Below are 16,186 nucleotides of genomic sequence, written 5' to 3' on the forward strand. Positions count from 1 at the left end.
TTTTTTGAAAATTGGGGTGACGTTCGCTATCCTCCAGTCGTCCGGTATCTGTCCAGTTCTGATTGTCAGGTTTGCAAGTTTTTGCAATAACTCTCCGATTTCAACCTTCAATTCCTTTAAGACTCTCGGATGAATCCCATCCGGTCCAGGTGATTTGTCACTTTTAAGTTTGTCGATCTGATAGTATATCTGGTCTAAGTCCACTTCAACTGTGGTGAGGCTGTCTTCTATTTCTCCTGCAAACACTTTCTCCGCTTCAGGTATTGTTGAGGTGTCCTCCTTCGTAAAAACGGACGCAAAGAAGGAATTTAATTTGTCTGCGATTTGTTTATCTTCCTTGATGTACCCTTTTCTTCCCTGGTCGTCCAGGGGTCCCACTGCCTCTTTTGCAGGTTTTTTCCCTTTCACGTATCTAAAGAAGGGCTTGAAGTTTTTGGCCTCCTGGGCTATTTTTTCCTCATATTCCTGTTTTGCATCCCTCACCGCCTTGTGACATTTCTTCTGATCATCTTTATGTTTGTTCCAGGCTTCGGTTGTCTTTATGCATTTCCATTTTTTGAAAGAGTCCTTCTTTTCTTTTATGGCTTCCTTCACCTGTATGGTGAAGCACTTAGATGCTTTCAAAACATATTTCGCTCTAGACTTCTAAGTTCCGTCCTGGATGTCTTGGAAAAGGTTTGATTATTGCTTCAAGACATTCAAGTCTAAGCACGCCCACAACCCACCATAACAGGTTTCTAACATGCCCCTCTTGAATTTTGGGCGCACAGTGGCTAGAAAACCCAGCAAGATGTCCAGAAAGGCAGTTTCAAAAATCGGCACTAGGACATTTTGTCGATTAAACTAAACTAAACTAAACTAAACCTTAAGTTTATATACCGCGTCATCTCCACGGAAGTGGAGCTCGACACGGTTTACAGGGATTAAAAATAAAGAGGAGGAACTACAATGGAAGGAGAGAGAGGTAAGGTGAACAAGGACGGAAGAGGTACATAGAATAATGGAGAGGGAGGGAGTAGTTACATTTTGGTGAAAAGCCAGGTTTTCAGATGTTTTCTGAAATGTTGGAGGGAGGTCGAACTCTGAAGATGGGCCGTAAAGCTGTTCCACAGCTCAGTGATCCTGAAGAGGAGGGATGTACCATGTTTTCCTGTATGGGAGATGCCAATTAGAGAAGGGAAGGATAGTTTGAATTTCTGAGTGGATCTGGTGGAGTGAGTGCTCGAGAGCCAAGATAGTGGGAAGAGGGGAGGAAGGATGCCGTGAAGAGATTTGAAGGTAAGACAAGCGCATTTGTAGCGAACCCTGAGGAAGACTGGGAGCCAGTGAAGCTTAGACAGAAGCGGGGAGACGTGGTCAAATTTGCCTTTTGCGAAGATTAGTTTAGCTGCGGTGTTCTGAATCCGCTGAAGTCTGAGAAGATGTTTCTTTGTTAGGCTTAGAAAGATGGAGTTACAGTAATCGAGTCGGGATAGAATGATGGATTGGACAAGGACGGCGAAATGTTGTTGGTGGAAGCAGGATCTAACTTTTCTTAGCATATGGAGATTGAAAAAGCATTTTTTTACTAGGGAGTTGATGTGGTCGTTAAAGGACAGTGTAGAGTCAATGATGATTCCCAGAACTTTGCTAGAGTGCTCAAGCTGCAGATTGGTGCCAGAGGAAAGTGGGATGTGGGAGGGTTTAAGACATCCAAGTGCTGGTTTATGCTGTTTTTATTTTATTAAAATGAGCTCCTTAGACATATATGTTGCATCTGTTTCATAAAGCAACTTATGAGTCTTTGTAGAACTGCTTCCCTAAAAGCTCCCATACAATGTTAGTCCTTCTCTCAGGAGGTATAAGTTTGTGCATAAGTGTGTCAGTAGAAATCAGTGCATATAAATACATTTTATAAAATACACATACTTGTCAAGAAGAACATCATAATCAACCACTTCCATACATAAGAACATAAGAAAAGCCCTCACCAGATCAGACCGAGGTCCATCCAATCCGGTGATCCGCACATGCGGCGGCCCATTTAAGTACTCCTGATTGGAGACCCAGATATACCATAGCCCTCAATACAATTTGCAAGAAGGTGTGCATCCAACTTGCGCTTGAATCCCAGAACAGTAATCTCTGTCACAACATCCTCCGGGAGAGCATTCCAAATTCCCACCACGCGCTATGTGAAAAAGTACTTCCTGATATCCATCCTGAACCTGCTGCCACTCAGTTTCAGTCTATGACCTCTTGTCCATGTCACCTCCGAAAAAGTTAGTAATGCTTCTTCTTGGTCTATTTTATCAAATCCCTTTATTAATTTAAAAGTCTCTATTAAATCCCCTCTCAGTCTTCTCTGCTCGAGGGTAAACAGTCCCAATTTCCCAAGGCGCTCTTTGTAGCTCAAATTCTCCAATCCCTTGACAAGTTTCGTGGCTCTCCTCTGTACCCTTTCCAGCAGAATTATATCTTTCTTGAGGTATGGAGACCAGTGTTGGACACAGTATTCCAATTGCGGTCTGACCATTGCTCTATAAAGTGGCATTATTACATCTTCCGATCTACTCGTGATCCCCTTCTTAATCATGCCCAACATCCTGTTTGCTTTCTTCGCCGCTGCCACACATTGTGCCGAAGGCTTTAGGGTTCTGTCAATCAGTACCCCCAAATCCCTTTCTTGTTCACATTTTGCTAATGTCACCCCCAACATCTTATACTTGTGTTCTTTGTTTTTTTTTCCTAGATGCATCACCTTACATTTGTTTATGTTAAAATTCATCTGCCACTTTGTTGCCCATGCTTCTAGCTTGTTCAGATCCTTCTGGAGTTCCTCGCAGTCCCTTTGAGAGTCAACAGCCCGACATAGTTTTGTATCGTCTGCAAACTTTATTATATTGCAAGTTGTTTCCTCCTCCAGGTCATTTATAAAAATATTGAACAAGATAGGCCCAAGAACCGAGCCCTGGGGCACTCCGCTAGTCACCCTCTCCCAGTCCGAGAATTTCCCATTTATGTTAACCCTCTGCTTTCTGTTCTCCAACCACTTGCCGATCCATCTGTGCACTTCTCCTACTCCATGGCTTAGTAGTTTCTTCATAAGCCTTGCATGCGGAACCTTGTCAAACGCTTTCTGGAAGTCCAAGTAAACTATGTGCACTGAATCTCCACTATCCACTTGTTTGTTCACTTTCTCAAAGAATTGTAGTAAATTTGTCAAACACGACTTCCCTTTCCTGAATCCGTGTTGACTAGCCCTTATTAGGTTGTAATCCTCCAAGTGTTGTACAATGTTGTCTTTAATCAGTGTTTCAATTATCTTCCCAGGAACCGAAGTGAGGCTCACCGGTCGATAGTTCCCTGGATCACCTCTTGATCCTTTTTTGAAAATTGGGATAACATTTGCTATCCTCCAGTCTTCTGGTATTTGCCCGGTTCTAATTGACATATTAGCCACAGATTGTAGCAATTCACCAATTTCGACCTTAAGTTCCTTTAATACCCTCGGGTGAATTCCATCCGGTCCAGGGGATTTGTCACTTTTCAGTTTGTCAATCTGAAAGTATATCATGTCTAACGTCACATTTACTGTTGTGAGTCTTTCTTCTATGCCTCCGGTAAATATCTTTCCTGTGTCTGGCACTGTTGAAATGTCCTCATTTGTGAAGACAGAGGCAAAGAATGAATTTAACCTATCGGCAACTTGTTTATCCTCCTTAATTGCCCCTTTCTTTCCTTGATCGTCGAGAGGGCCCACTGCCTCTCTTGCTGGTTTCTTACCTTTTATATATCTAAAAAAGGGCTTGAAGTTTTTGGTTTCCTGTGCTATCTTTTCTTCATAGACTTTTTTGGCGTCTCTTACCACTTTATGACACTTTTTCTGATCTCTTTTGTGACAGTTCCAAGCCTCTGATGTTTTTTCTCGTTTCCATTTCTTAAACGAGTTCCTCTTCTCCCTCACTGCATCTTTCACCTCTTTTGATAACCACGCTGGTTCTCCTTTGTTCTTCTTTCGCCTTCCTTTAGATATCTTCGGTATGTGAAGATTCTGTGCTTCTGTGATGGTGTTTTTCAGCAGAGACCATGCTTGATCAACTGTCTGGATTTCTGCTTTGTTCTTCTTGAGCCGTTTTCTAACCATGGATCTCATGCTGTCATAATTGTCTTTTTTGAAGTTAAAGGTCGTGGCTTTATTCTTGATTGGTTTCCTCTTTCCGATGCTAATGGTAAAATAGATCATGTTGTGATCACTTGTCCCTATCGGGGCCTTAACTTTTACATCAGTCGCTCTTCCAGAAATTCCATTTATGACCAAGTCCAGGACTGCATTTCCTCTTGTCGGTTCTCCTACCATTTGTTCCATGAAGCAATCTCCTATCATTTCCAGGAATTTTATCTCCCTGCCGCAGTTTGACGTTCCCAAATTCCAGTTTATCCCCGGAAAGTTAAAGTCTCCCATGATCGTCACATTGCCTGATTTACATCACGAATAATTTCTTCCATCATTTCTTTGTCTGTTTCCTCAGTCTATCCCGGTGGACGATAATAGAGGCCAATATGTGTGTCAGCCTCTTTATGTCCAGGAATCTTTATCCAGAGTGATTCTAGTTTTCCATTTGCTTCTGTCTCTCCTTCTCTAACAGACTCTATTTCTTCTTGGACATATAGGGCAATACCTCCCCCTTTCTGCCCTATCCTATCTCTTTTGTACAGTTTATATCCTTGTAATGCTGTGTCCCATTCATCTTAGAATATTTATATTTTCATATATTTATATCTTAATATTCTTGTATCATTTTGTACTTTAAAACAAAAAACAACCAAAGGAGGAATAAACAACCTCAGACACCCCTAATCACAAACTGTGGCATCCAACTTGACTCATGGTTCACCACTCTTCTGGGCTTAATGTAATCATGGGTCAAAAATACCTCCTATTGTCTTACAAATCATCAAAACTATCAATGTACATAATTAAAGAGCAGGAAACAGCATTTATCTTGTTTCATCTGTGATTCCGACGAGACCTGTTTCACCATCTGCTTCTTCAGGGGATCTGTCGAGATCGCGGATAAAACAAGATAAATGCTGCTGCCTGCTCTTTAATTATGTATAATTCATATTTTTGATGATTTGCAAGACATATTACATTAATCCCAGAAGAGAGGTGAACCATGAGTCAAGTTGGACGCCACAGTTTGTGATTAGGGGTGTCTGAGATCCTTTTCCTCCTTTGTTTTGTTTTTTTTTCCAGTTATATTTATTAGCAGTTGTAATAGGGAACATACAACCAAACGGGAATCAAATTAAAACAGTGTAGTCAAGTAGCGCAGCAGGAGGTAGAACACGCTAACAATATTCTTATATCATGGATAGGTTCCTAGAGGACAAAGGGATTGAGGGATACAGATAGGAGTAGAGGTAGGTTATAGGGATAGGAGCAAGAGGTAGTTATAGAAATAGTCAGGCCTGATGGGCCACCGAGGGAGCAGACCGCTGGGCGAGATGGACCTCTGGTCTGACTCAACGGAGGCAACTTCTCATGTTCTTATGTTCTTATCATTTTTGGTTTTTTTTGTTTTTTTTTCAAAACAAAGCAGGATATTACCTAAAATGTCAATTGTGATGGGCATCCTCCTTTGTTTTGAAAAAAAAAAAAGTACAAAATGATATAAGAATATTAAGATATAAATATATTAAAATATAAATATTCTAAGATATTACATTAGAGATTTCTATTCCGCCATTACCTTGCGGTTCAAGGCGGATTACAAAAGAGTTATATAAGGAGGGTTACAAAGAAAGATCACAGGTCATTTCTTGATATATGGAAGTGGTTGATTTATGAGGTTCTTCTTCATTTGTGTGTCATTTGAACAAAGTATTTTTGTGAAGTTTTCCTGTTTTGTTTTATAAAATATATACATAAATGCTGATCCTACCCTTGCTTTGCACATTATCTGGCCCTGTGAACACCTATGGTGTCAATGTTCAATGCAAATTAAATGGACAGAAGAGCTTCCTGCCCCTTTAAATCGCTTGTGCCCACCTAGCTGCTGATATTCAGCACTTAAGCAGAGAATTCTGCTGAATATCGGTACTCACCAGCAATGTCCCAAATGGGCAGGTCAGGGACTATAAGCAGGGGTGGAGGGGAAAGGGGAGATAGAGCCAGGGAGGAGCCAAAGTTATGTGGGTGCCAACAATATTCGGTGCTGGCACCCGCATAACTAGGCAAACACATAGAACTGCATACATATAATGCAGTTCTAATTTTGTCCAATTAGCTGCTGGCACCCACATAACTTCTTGGACTGGCCAGCAATTCCCTCCCTTTCTTCCCAACCTCTCCTCTGGCAAGGTTCCACTTCCTCCCCCTCAAAAAAGTAAGTACTACTGTTAGTACTACAAGACTACCTCTAGAGGTTGCAATAACTATTTTTAACATAGAGCCGGTAGGAACAGGAACAAATGGGGTTTGCTCCAGTCTCCATTGTCCTGCTAAACCACATTGACATTCAGATAGGCCAAAGGGGGGAGGGGGTCTATTCTGACTGAGTAGTGGGAGGGGGACTATTTATGTATTGGGGTGGGTGGGAGGAGGGTTTATTACTTGTTGGAGGAAGGTGAAGAAACATAGACATATTCCTGGACAATATTCAGCGGGGACCCGCTTACAGCCTGACATAATCCAGTTAGCCACTGATATTTAATGCCAGTGCCTGGCATGGCCCGGCATTGAATATCAGGGCCTGTAACAGCCAAGCCTTGGGTGGGGGGGGGGGGGGCAGGCTGGCTTGGGTTTTTAGGAGGGGCCACGACACAAACACAAAACTGCATATAAAAGACTTTTGTTTGAGTACATTTTCCTCACACTCTGTAAACAAAGATTGGCTTACCTCAGCTAAATTGTGTCTACCTAGGACCTCTTTCCCTCCTTCATCTGGGTACCTGTCTGATTACCTAAAGTCTGGGCAGAAGTACTTCTCCCTGAGTCCCGCCCCTCTGACTCAGCACTGCTGCAATCTCAGGGCATTCTGAGACATGTAGTTTTCTTTTAACTGTCTAATGCCCCCTTCTGCCCAGAAGCCTAACTGCAGCTTTAAAGAGTGAAAAACCCCTGAATCTATTACAGGGCCTAATTCTGCCTGTGGCGGTTCGTGTTTACAAAACTGTTGACTACCACTGGTTGAATATTGATCAGAATATATATATGACATAAAAGTTAGTGCTGGGTACTGATTGCAAAATCATCCCTGATGAAGATTCTTGTTGGGAACATCACTCAAAGCATGGAGACTTTTTTTTGTTAAAGTCCAAATCTGTTAAACCCTAAGGACCAAGAAGTGGATCTTTCCCTATGTGTGGTTAACAAACCCCTCCTGGGGTCCTCCTTTAAAGTAAGAACACAGGAGCGGATCATCCATTTTAAAGAGCTTTTATCGCATCTGTTCTGGGGGTTTGTAACAGTCAAATTAACATTTTGCCATGTCTCCTGCTGAAAATAGCCCATCCCTACAATAGTTCCTGGCAGCTGCCCAACTCAAAGGTGTGAGCTGAGTATGTAACATAATTATATTTCTGACTTACAAGGTAGAACACAAAGTAAAAAAAAAAAAAAAAAAGTCAAGATATTGTATCACCCTTCGGTGTCCAATAATTAAACACATTCCCTAGAATGAGAATCAGAACCAGGAATGAACCCTACCAAACTGCTTGCCGATAAGAGAACAAGATTAGTTCATAGTTATTTAATAATCCTATCTAGAGTCTGCTATCGCTTGCGATATTTGAAAATCTGCTATTTAATTGTCTACAACCTAAAATACTCTTTCATAAGGATGTCTCCTCAGTTAGAAGTATAATTAATAGCTTCTTTTTGTAACCCAAATCTAGATAAGTGTCAGAGTCATGCATCTTAGCTAAGGCAAGCCTTTTGAATTTACTTAGTCTGTTTAACCCCTGAAGGGCCTGAGAATCAGGACTAGGCTGATATATCCAACCCAGATCTTGCGTCATATCCTTTCGACAGTGTGGTCCCTATTCTCAATTAAATCTGAATTTATTCAGATAATAGTGGGGTAGATACTCAATGTTTTGGGGGGTTTTCTTACAGCAGGGGATAGCCATATGTAGTCCTAGCCCACTGTTCCCTCTGTGCTCACTCTGGAGTAGAGGTCTGCATGGGAACGGGGATCACGGGAATCCCCCCCTAATCCACGGGACTCCCACGGGGACCCCCCTCTAGCCAACGGGACTCCCACAGGGATGGAAGGCTTTGGAAGCAGGGTTTATCCATATAATATAATGGACACGTCAGCCGTAGTAAAAGAGGGGGTTTATAAGTTAATTACCTGAACAGAAAACAAAAAAAGGGTTCCACCAAAGAGATTCCACAAGGAAAACAGCAGCGCAAACACAAAAGAAACTGTGGAATTGATGATCCTGTCAGAAGTAATTGCTGCTTTTTATGGGGACGGGCAGGGATGGAGATAATTCCTTGCGGGGATAGGTTGGGACGGAGAGGATCCTGGCGGGGATGGGTAGGGACGGAGAGGATCCTGACGGGGATGGGTGGGGACGGAGAGGATCCTGGCGGGGACGGGCGGGGATGGGTGGGATTTCTGTCCCTGTGCAACTCTCTACTCTGGAGTTATACCCACTCAACCAGCAGCAGTGGCACAAGTCAATGAGAGGAAAACTAGAAATGGTGTCTGTGCCTAGTGCCCATCCATGTTAAGCTCAGGCTCTACCAACCAAAATCAGACCTGGCTATGCCGCTGATTTGTACTCATTTAGAAAGGGAAAAGGATTGGGATTTGTATACCGCCTTTTTTGTAGTTTTACAATCACACTCAAAGCGGTTTACATACGTACTTCAAGCACTTTCCCTATCTGTCCCAAAGGGCTCACAATCTATCTAATGTACCCGGGGCAGTGGAGGAGTAAGTGAATTTTGAATAGCCTGATCAGTAATAACATAGTAACAGACTGCAGATAAAGACCAATATGGTCCATCTAGTCTGCCCAGCACAGTGACTAGACAGAGTCATGTCTGACAGCAAAATGTGCAGGTTGCCCTTTCCAGGCCGTTGTTCAAGATTGTACCTGCTATTTCATACATCTTACATCCCTTTATGTCATTTCCCTTTAAATATTTACAGTCCCAACATCATATTGGATAATCCTCAATTTAATTCTCCCCTGTAACTGCGTACTTTAATTTCTGCCCAGTCACGCCTTTGCTGTCCCAGCTCAAAACCTCTTTGTTGTCGTGTGTGTTGTCTATAGGTCTTTACTGGGGATAGAAGCTGTTCAATTACTAAACTTTGCTAAGGTTTCGCAGTTACTCTGCAATACTTGCCAATATTAATGCGTGGCAATGGCAAAACCTCTGTGTTACCTGTTGGGGGGGTCTTCCCAGCATTTTGCCATGCAGTTAATGCAGAGAAACTTTCATTACCACGCAACAGCTGCACAGGAGATAAAGCACAGCAGTTAGCTACTCCTCTTGAGATGGCGTTAACTGTTCTACCTTATTTGCTGTGTAAATAGTTAACATGTAATAGCAATCTCCATGTAAACTATAAGGACCAATTCCTACCCATTCCATGTCCCCTTCTACGTTAACTGTTTAATGCAGGAATGAGCATGTGCTTTGAAGATGCTACATTAACTGTTAACTCCTTGTAACTGTGACTTTTTACAATGTTGTATACATCTGGAATGTGCTATGAATAATCAGCAATATTGAATTTACAGTCAATGAGATCACTGTGCCACCACTGTGTTTACTTTGGCCTTCTATTCATAAGAATAGCCTTATTGGGTAGCCCGTTCTCATGGTGGCCAATCCAGGTTACTAGTACCTGGCCAAAACCCAATAAGTAGCAATATTCCATGCTACCAATGGGATGCACCGGGGATGGGCCTAGGGCCTGATTGGCCCAGGCACCTAAGGTCCCCCCGCCCATAGGAGGGGCCTTAGGTACCTGAGCCAACTGGAATTGGGCCAGTTGCCTAATGGCCCTCCAATAGGTGGGTCCTTAGGCACATGGGCCAACCTAAAATTCGGTTGGCCCATGTGTCTAAGGCCCTGCCCTTAGGAGGAGCATTAGGCAACTGGCCCGATTCCAGTTGGCCCAGGTGCCTAAGGCCCCTCCTATGGGTGGGGCCTTAGGCACCTGAGCCAATCAGGCCCTAGGCCCCTCCCCAGTTTATCCCACAATGCACTGGGAAGGGGCAGGCCCACCATTCAGAGGAAGGCAGGCCTGCCGGACAGACAGAGGGAGGACGCGTCCATCCGCCAACTTTTAAGATTAGGGGGGGGTTCGGAGGGTTGGGAAGTTAGGGGGGAAGGGGGTTTGTGGGGGGGTTGTCCGACAGGAAGGCTTGAGCTCCCTCTTGCTGGTGAGCGGTTCAGGGGGAGAGGTTTCTGGCTGGCTGGAGGGCTTGGGCTCCCTCCTGCCGGTAATCACGGGTGTTCGGGGTTTGTGTTGGTAGGAGAGATTGGGCATCTCTCCTGCCAGGAAGGTTAGGAGGGATCACGGCAGGAGAGATTAGGCATCTCTCCTGCCACAATCGTTACCGATGTGTGTGTGTGTGTGTGGGGGGGGGGGGAGATGGGTTGCCTGTGTTGCTGAGCTGATCGCAGCAGCCGCGATCAGCTCAGCGGCCCGACTCAGAACTTAAACCTGTTTTGACTTGGTTTAAGTCAAAACGTATTTCTGTCTGGCAACCTTTCAAACCTTTTGGGTTATGACTGCCAGACGACTAAATCTAGGTCAGCCCACCTCCTTCCCTATCCACTCCTCCCAAAACAACCCTTTTCACTCTGTGCGTACAGAGGCAGTGGAAAGGCCTAAGCTGGTTTTAGATAGCAGTGTTGATTATCGGTACTTGGATGATCTGTCTTTTTGATCGTCCAAGTACCGACTTAGGCCACTTTTTGTACAGTTTTTTTCATTATTATTATGAATCCCATACTATAACTTCTCTGGACAGGGGCTGAATATTGCTGAATAATTAACTAGCCTATCCTTATTCTACCCTTCTTCCATCTCTTAATTATAGAAATAGTATTGGGCTTTTTAGACAGAATTTTGGCCCAATTCAATCCATATAATTTTTGAAAATGTATGGCTAGTCCAGTTATAATCGGAAATGTTTAGGAATCGGAACTCTCACATCTATCTCCTTTTGTGCTTATTTGATCTTATGTTTATCATTTTTTTTTTTTTTTTTTTAATAGAAGTTTATATGACCCATAGAAAGGCAGGTCTGAGCCATCAGAATGGCAGTGCTGGGTGCTGTAGTATAGAGAATGACATGCGGACAAATTTGTCCCTATCCCCACAGGAACTCAATTTCCCCATCCCGTCCCTGCAAGTTTTGTCGATGTCTCTCTCCCTGCCCCATTCCTGTAAGCTCTGCCTTAACCACACAAGCCTCAAACACTTACGATTTTAAAATGTTTGAGGCTTGTGCAGATGAAGACAGAGCTTGCAGGAATGGGGCAGGGACAGGAAAAGAACTCACTGGGATGAAACGGGGAAATATTTGTTCCCCTGTGTCATTCTCTACTGTAGTGCATGAGATCAGCTTCTTCTCTTGAGCTTGTACATGAAGTGTTCAACACTCCAGGAGAAGGGAGTTTCAGCCATTGTTCACAGTGCCACCTACAGGATATGTTGAGTGCACATCTGCTGTATTCTGGAGAGAGCCATGGACTGTGGGCTTTGACAAAAGAATTGTTGTTAAAATGAAATAGATGAAGAAAAATGGGTAGTGGTGAATAAAGGCTCACAGTATCAGATCCCACCCCATTTACAACTGAACTGGAAGCCTAAAGGAGCAGAAGAAAATTGGCATGCGAAATGAAGAAATATAAAGCAACAGAGGGCTGAAATCTATGCTGTACTGACTTAACCATGAAGAAGTGATTAACCTCCAACCCTACCCCCCAGCAAGGTAGCACTAACATTTCCAGATTAGCAGAGTCAGCAGCCCACAAAATTTGACAAATGCTTAATATGCTGGTGGGACAAACCTTCCTCACAGACACCTATGTGTCCACAACCTTGTCTTATGAACGCCAGTGATGGAGAATTCACCATTTTCCTTCTCTCCAAGTACATAAGAACATAAGAATTGCTGCTGCTGGGTCAGACCAGTGGTCCATCATGCCCAGCAGTCTGCTCATGCAGCGGACCCTCTGGTCAAAGACCAGCACCCTAATGAGACTAGTCCTACCAGCGTATGTCCTTGTTCATTATGAACTTGTCTAACTTTGTCTTGAATCACTGGAGGGTGTTTTCCCCTATGACAGACCCCGGAAAAGCGTTCCAGTTTTCTACCACTCTGGGTGAAGAACTTCCTTACGTTTGTATGGAATCTATCCCTTTTTAACTTTAGAGAGTGTCCTCTCATTCTCTACCTTGGAGAGGGTGAACAACCTGTCCTTATCTACTAAGTCTGTTCCCTTCAGTACCTTGAATGTTTTGATTATGTCCCCTCTCAATCTCCTCTGTTCGAGGGAGCAAAGGCCGGGTACTGAGATAAATCAGAATATGATTCCATTTGCCCCACTCCATCTCCCTGGTTTTAGTGTATCTCCCTCTCATTCTATCCTCACATACACTCCTGAGTGTCTGAATGGTAGCTTTTGTAAACGGATAACATGGCTTGGATGAAAGGAGGGTGTATAAATTCAAAATCTCTTTTCTGCTCTTGTAGAAAACCATTTTGCTCCACCCTACATTACCAAATTGCCAAATCACTGAACAACACGAATAACTACACACTGTAGACAGCAACACTGCCCATGAACATAAGAATCACCATATTGAGTAAAACCAAAGGTCCGTCAAACCCAATATCCTGTTTCCAACAATCCAGGTCACAAATACCTGGCAGAATCCCAAGAAGTTGATTCCATCCTGCTTATCACAAGTCTACCTGGTTAATAATAGTTTTATGGACCTTTTTCCCCAGGAGCTTGGCAAAACATTTTTTAAACTTAGCTATGCTGACTACTTTTACCACATCTTCCAGCAATGAATTCTAGACCTTAGTCATGCACTGCGTGAAAAAATATGTTCTCCTTCTTGTTTTAAACCTGATACTTATGAACTTTGTGGACTGTCCCCTTATCTTTGTACTTTTTGAAAGAGTAAACAAGCAATTCACATCTACCTAATTTTGTAGACCTCTATCATATCTCTCTTCTGCTGTCTCTTTTCCAAGCTGAAGAGCCCTAAACTCTTTAGCCTTCCTCATAAGAGAGTTGTTCCATCCGATTAATTATTTTAGTTGCTCTTCTCTTTTTTTTCCCTATTTCCACTGTCTTTTTTGAGATGCAGCCACCAGAATTGCACACAGCACTCAAGGTGTGGTTGCACAATGGAGGGATACAGAGTTTTATTACAGTCAGTTATATTCTCCATTCCATTGTTAATAATATATGCAGAGAAATGGGGTGGATCACTGGGGCTATGGTCCAATCACTATTTTGCCTAACACAGCATTAGCAATTAGAGAACCTGAGGGTGGGGGCTAGAGACTGGTTTGTTTTGCCCCTTCCCCCAACCTGAAAGGTATTCCCATATTTAAAGCAAATGCGCTAGCAGTCCAAATCAACAATTAAGCAAGATCATTACGATTCTCCTTATTTCTTCTGAATGATATTCCATTCCCTGGGGTGATATTTTGTGCTTTATTAAGTGTGCTTGAATGTTTCTGTTTCTGTTGCTCACCCATTTTCACCATTATAAATGTAAGTAAATGTGATTATCACCATCAGAACAACATGCAAGCATCAAAATGAAGCAGTATATGAATATAGTACAGACAGGTGAAGATCTCTTCTTCAGCCCCATGCCAGTGTTACAATGATATAGGAAAAACATGAATAGGACACACCATGCAGATATTACAGCTGATACTTATAAGGCATGAATATAGCATAGATAGATGGCTGAAGAGCGGACATTTATCTGAACACCATACAGGTGTTACAACTGATATAAGTAAGGCAAGAACACAGCACAGACGGCCAAAGACCAGATCTTTATCAGTGCCCTATGCATTAATATGGTTGTCAGTGTTAAGTTTCCTTGACTGTAAAAATAAAAAAAATTAGGAAACAAAATTATATAAGCTGATATCATATTACTGGGCAAATTTAATATATTTTCTGACTAGCCTTTGGCAATTACGGTAACACTCCTTTCATCAGAACCTGCTCATTTTGTTTTGACCTGTTGAAAGAAGGGTTAGCTCCTGACAACTCCTCAAGAAATGTATTAAATATTAGTGCAATTTATTTTCATGGACCTCTATTTCTGCACACACTAATACATATGAAGCATGACTAAAGCAGAAACAACTGAAGAGTGGGACTTAAGGAAGAAGTTAAAAAAAAACAGATGGTCTAGTTATACTAAAAGGAGTATACCTTTTATTACCTAAAAAGAGGCATGAAATATATAGGAAATGAACTCTAGCCGGACAAAAGCAATAAGGGATCAAAGAATAAAACCCAAAGAGGAAGCCAGGAAAACAGGCAAAACATGACTCTCTTTTCAATAACCTGTTTGCTGGTTAAGAAAAATTCCACAGGTGTGATCAGGGACTGAAAAGAAGGTGAACGAGTGGAAGACAGTACAGTAAAAGGGAGATACAAGATATTACACCCTTGCACAAACATGGAAATTAAAGAGTTTTTGACCTGCTTTAACTGCTGCTTACACCCACAAAGTTTACACTTCTAACAATCATAAAGCAAGTAACCAGCACCCTTCTTGCAAAACCTATAACTCTAAAATACCTTGACGATTACTTATGCAGAGTGGGAGCCTGGGGATCATAAAAAGGCCGAGGTTGCCCTGTCTAAAGGGAAGCCTTTTCTTGCCTTTCCCCGTTTTTTTTTTTTTTTTGTTTGCTCCCCTCTATTCTCTCTGCAATCCCAACACCTCCCCTCCCCACATGGAGCACTGAACCTCAGCAACCTTATAACTGGGTGAAACTGATGTTATCCAATATTCTGCCTCCTACACAGTCTTCCCCGAATCCTGCTCTCTTCCAGTCTTCCCTTCTCACCAATTATTTTCAGAGAGTTGTATTTGCAGGCAATATGCTCTTTCCTCTTGTACCACTCAACCCCGACCTTCTTTTTTAGCAGCTGTCTCTTACCTGTGTGTTTCTCACCCCCACCGGTCCTGGGGAGTAGAAGGAAGCTGGAGGAGAGTGGATGCTTGAGCCGACTAAGGATAAGAGGCTCTTGTGTGACCATGCAAAGCGGATATTTCTAGCAGTGTTTGGATAAACCAGCCTCTCTTACTCTCCCTTGTTAACTCGCTCTCACTAAGATGGGAAGGCAGAGAGGTGGAGACATAGGGAAATGCAGAGAAAGGGGGAGAAAGCCACAGAAAGAAAGAGGGAGAGAGGGGTGGGTATGTGTATGTGTGTGTGTGTCTATATATATATATTTGGGTCCCTACATGTATATGTGGGTCTATATATCTATATATCTCCCATATACATATACCTATCTATGTGTCATTGTGTTTGTATCTGCTAGAAATCCAGAACTGAATTCATTAAACAATTAAAAATATGGACAAATTATATTTCACCAATAGTAATAAACACACCATGCAAATATTTCCTTACATAGAATAAATTTACCACCTGCCAATTCACATTTGAACTAAGTTTATACAGTGCTGACAGCGTGTGCAATGTTGTCTTAGGTAGAATGATTTTATTTTTATGTAGGGCATGCTGGCAGCATGCATATGTGTATGCGATATAATGACTTTATTAGTATCTAAATAGAACAGTGAGCTCAGTGCTGTATGACACTGGCAGCAGACTCCACTCTATGTGCAATAATTATTTTATGTTCATATGGTGCTGACAGTGTGCATGATGTTATTCAAGGCATTATTTTATTTTTATATAGCACTGACAGTTTGTACTATTTGGCATGAAGTAAAATTATTTTGTCTATAGCACTTGTGTGCAGCACTGTATAAGGTAGAATTATTTTTATAGAGTGCTGACAGGATGCACTTAGCGATGTACGAGGTAGAATAATTTTATGTTCATTTTCTATCCCATTCTCTCCAAGGAGTTTAGAATGAGTTACAGGTTATTAACATCACGTATACCCTCCTTCTTTTTCCTGACTCTCTGAGTC

At 42.3% G+C, this 16,186-nt stretch overlaps 1 protein-coding gene across 4 annotated transcripts in view; it reads right to left on the bottom strand.

Annotated features, from left to right (window-relative positions):
* The window catches only part of DOC2A (double C2 domain alpha), a 180,049-nt gene extending 164,724 nt beyond the window's left edge, over positions 1-15,325 (bottom strand). For all 4 annotated transcript variants that reach the window (XM_033945556.1, XM_033945554.1, XM_033945555.1 and 1 more), the window contains exon 1: positions 15,178-15,325. The gene's annotated coding sequence lies outside the window, so the exon portion shown is untranslated. The remainder of the gene's footprint in view (positions 1-15,177) is intronic.
* Positions 15,326-16,186: the final 861 nt, after the last annotated feature.

Source organism: Geotrypetes seraphini, chromosome 5 (genome assembly GCF_902459505.1).
Source record: "Geotrypetes seraphini chromosome 5, aGeoSer1.1, whole genome shotgun sequence".
Taxonomy (NCBI): Eukaryota; Metazoa; Chordata; class Amphibia; order Gymnophiona; family Dermophiidae; genus Geotrypetes; species Geotrypetes seraphini.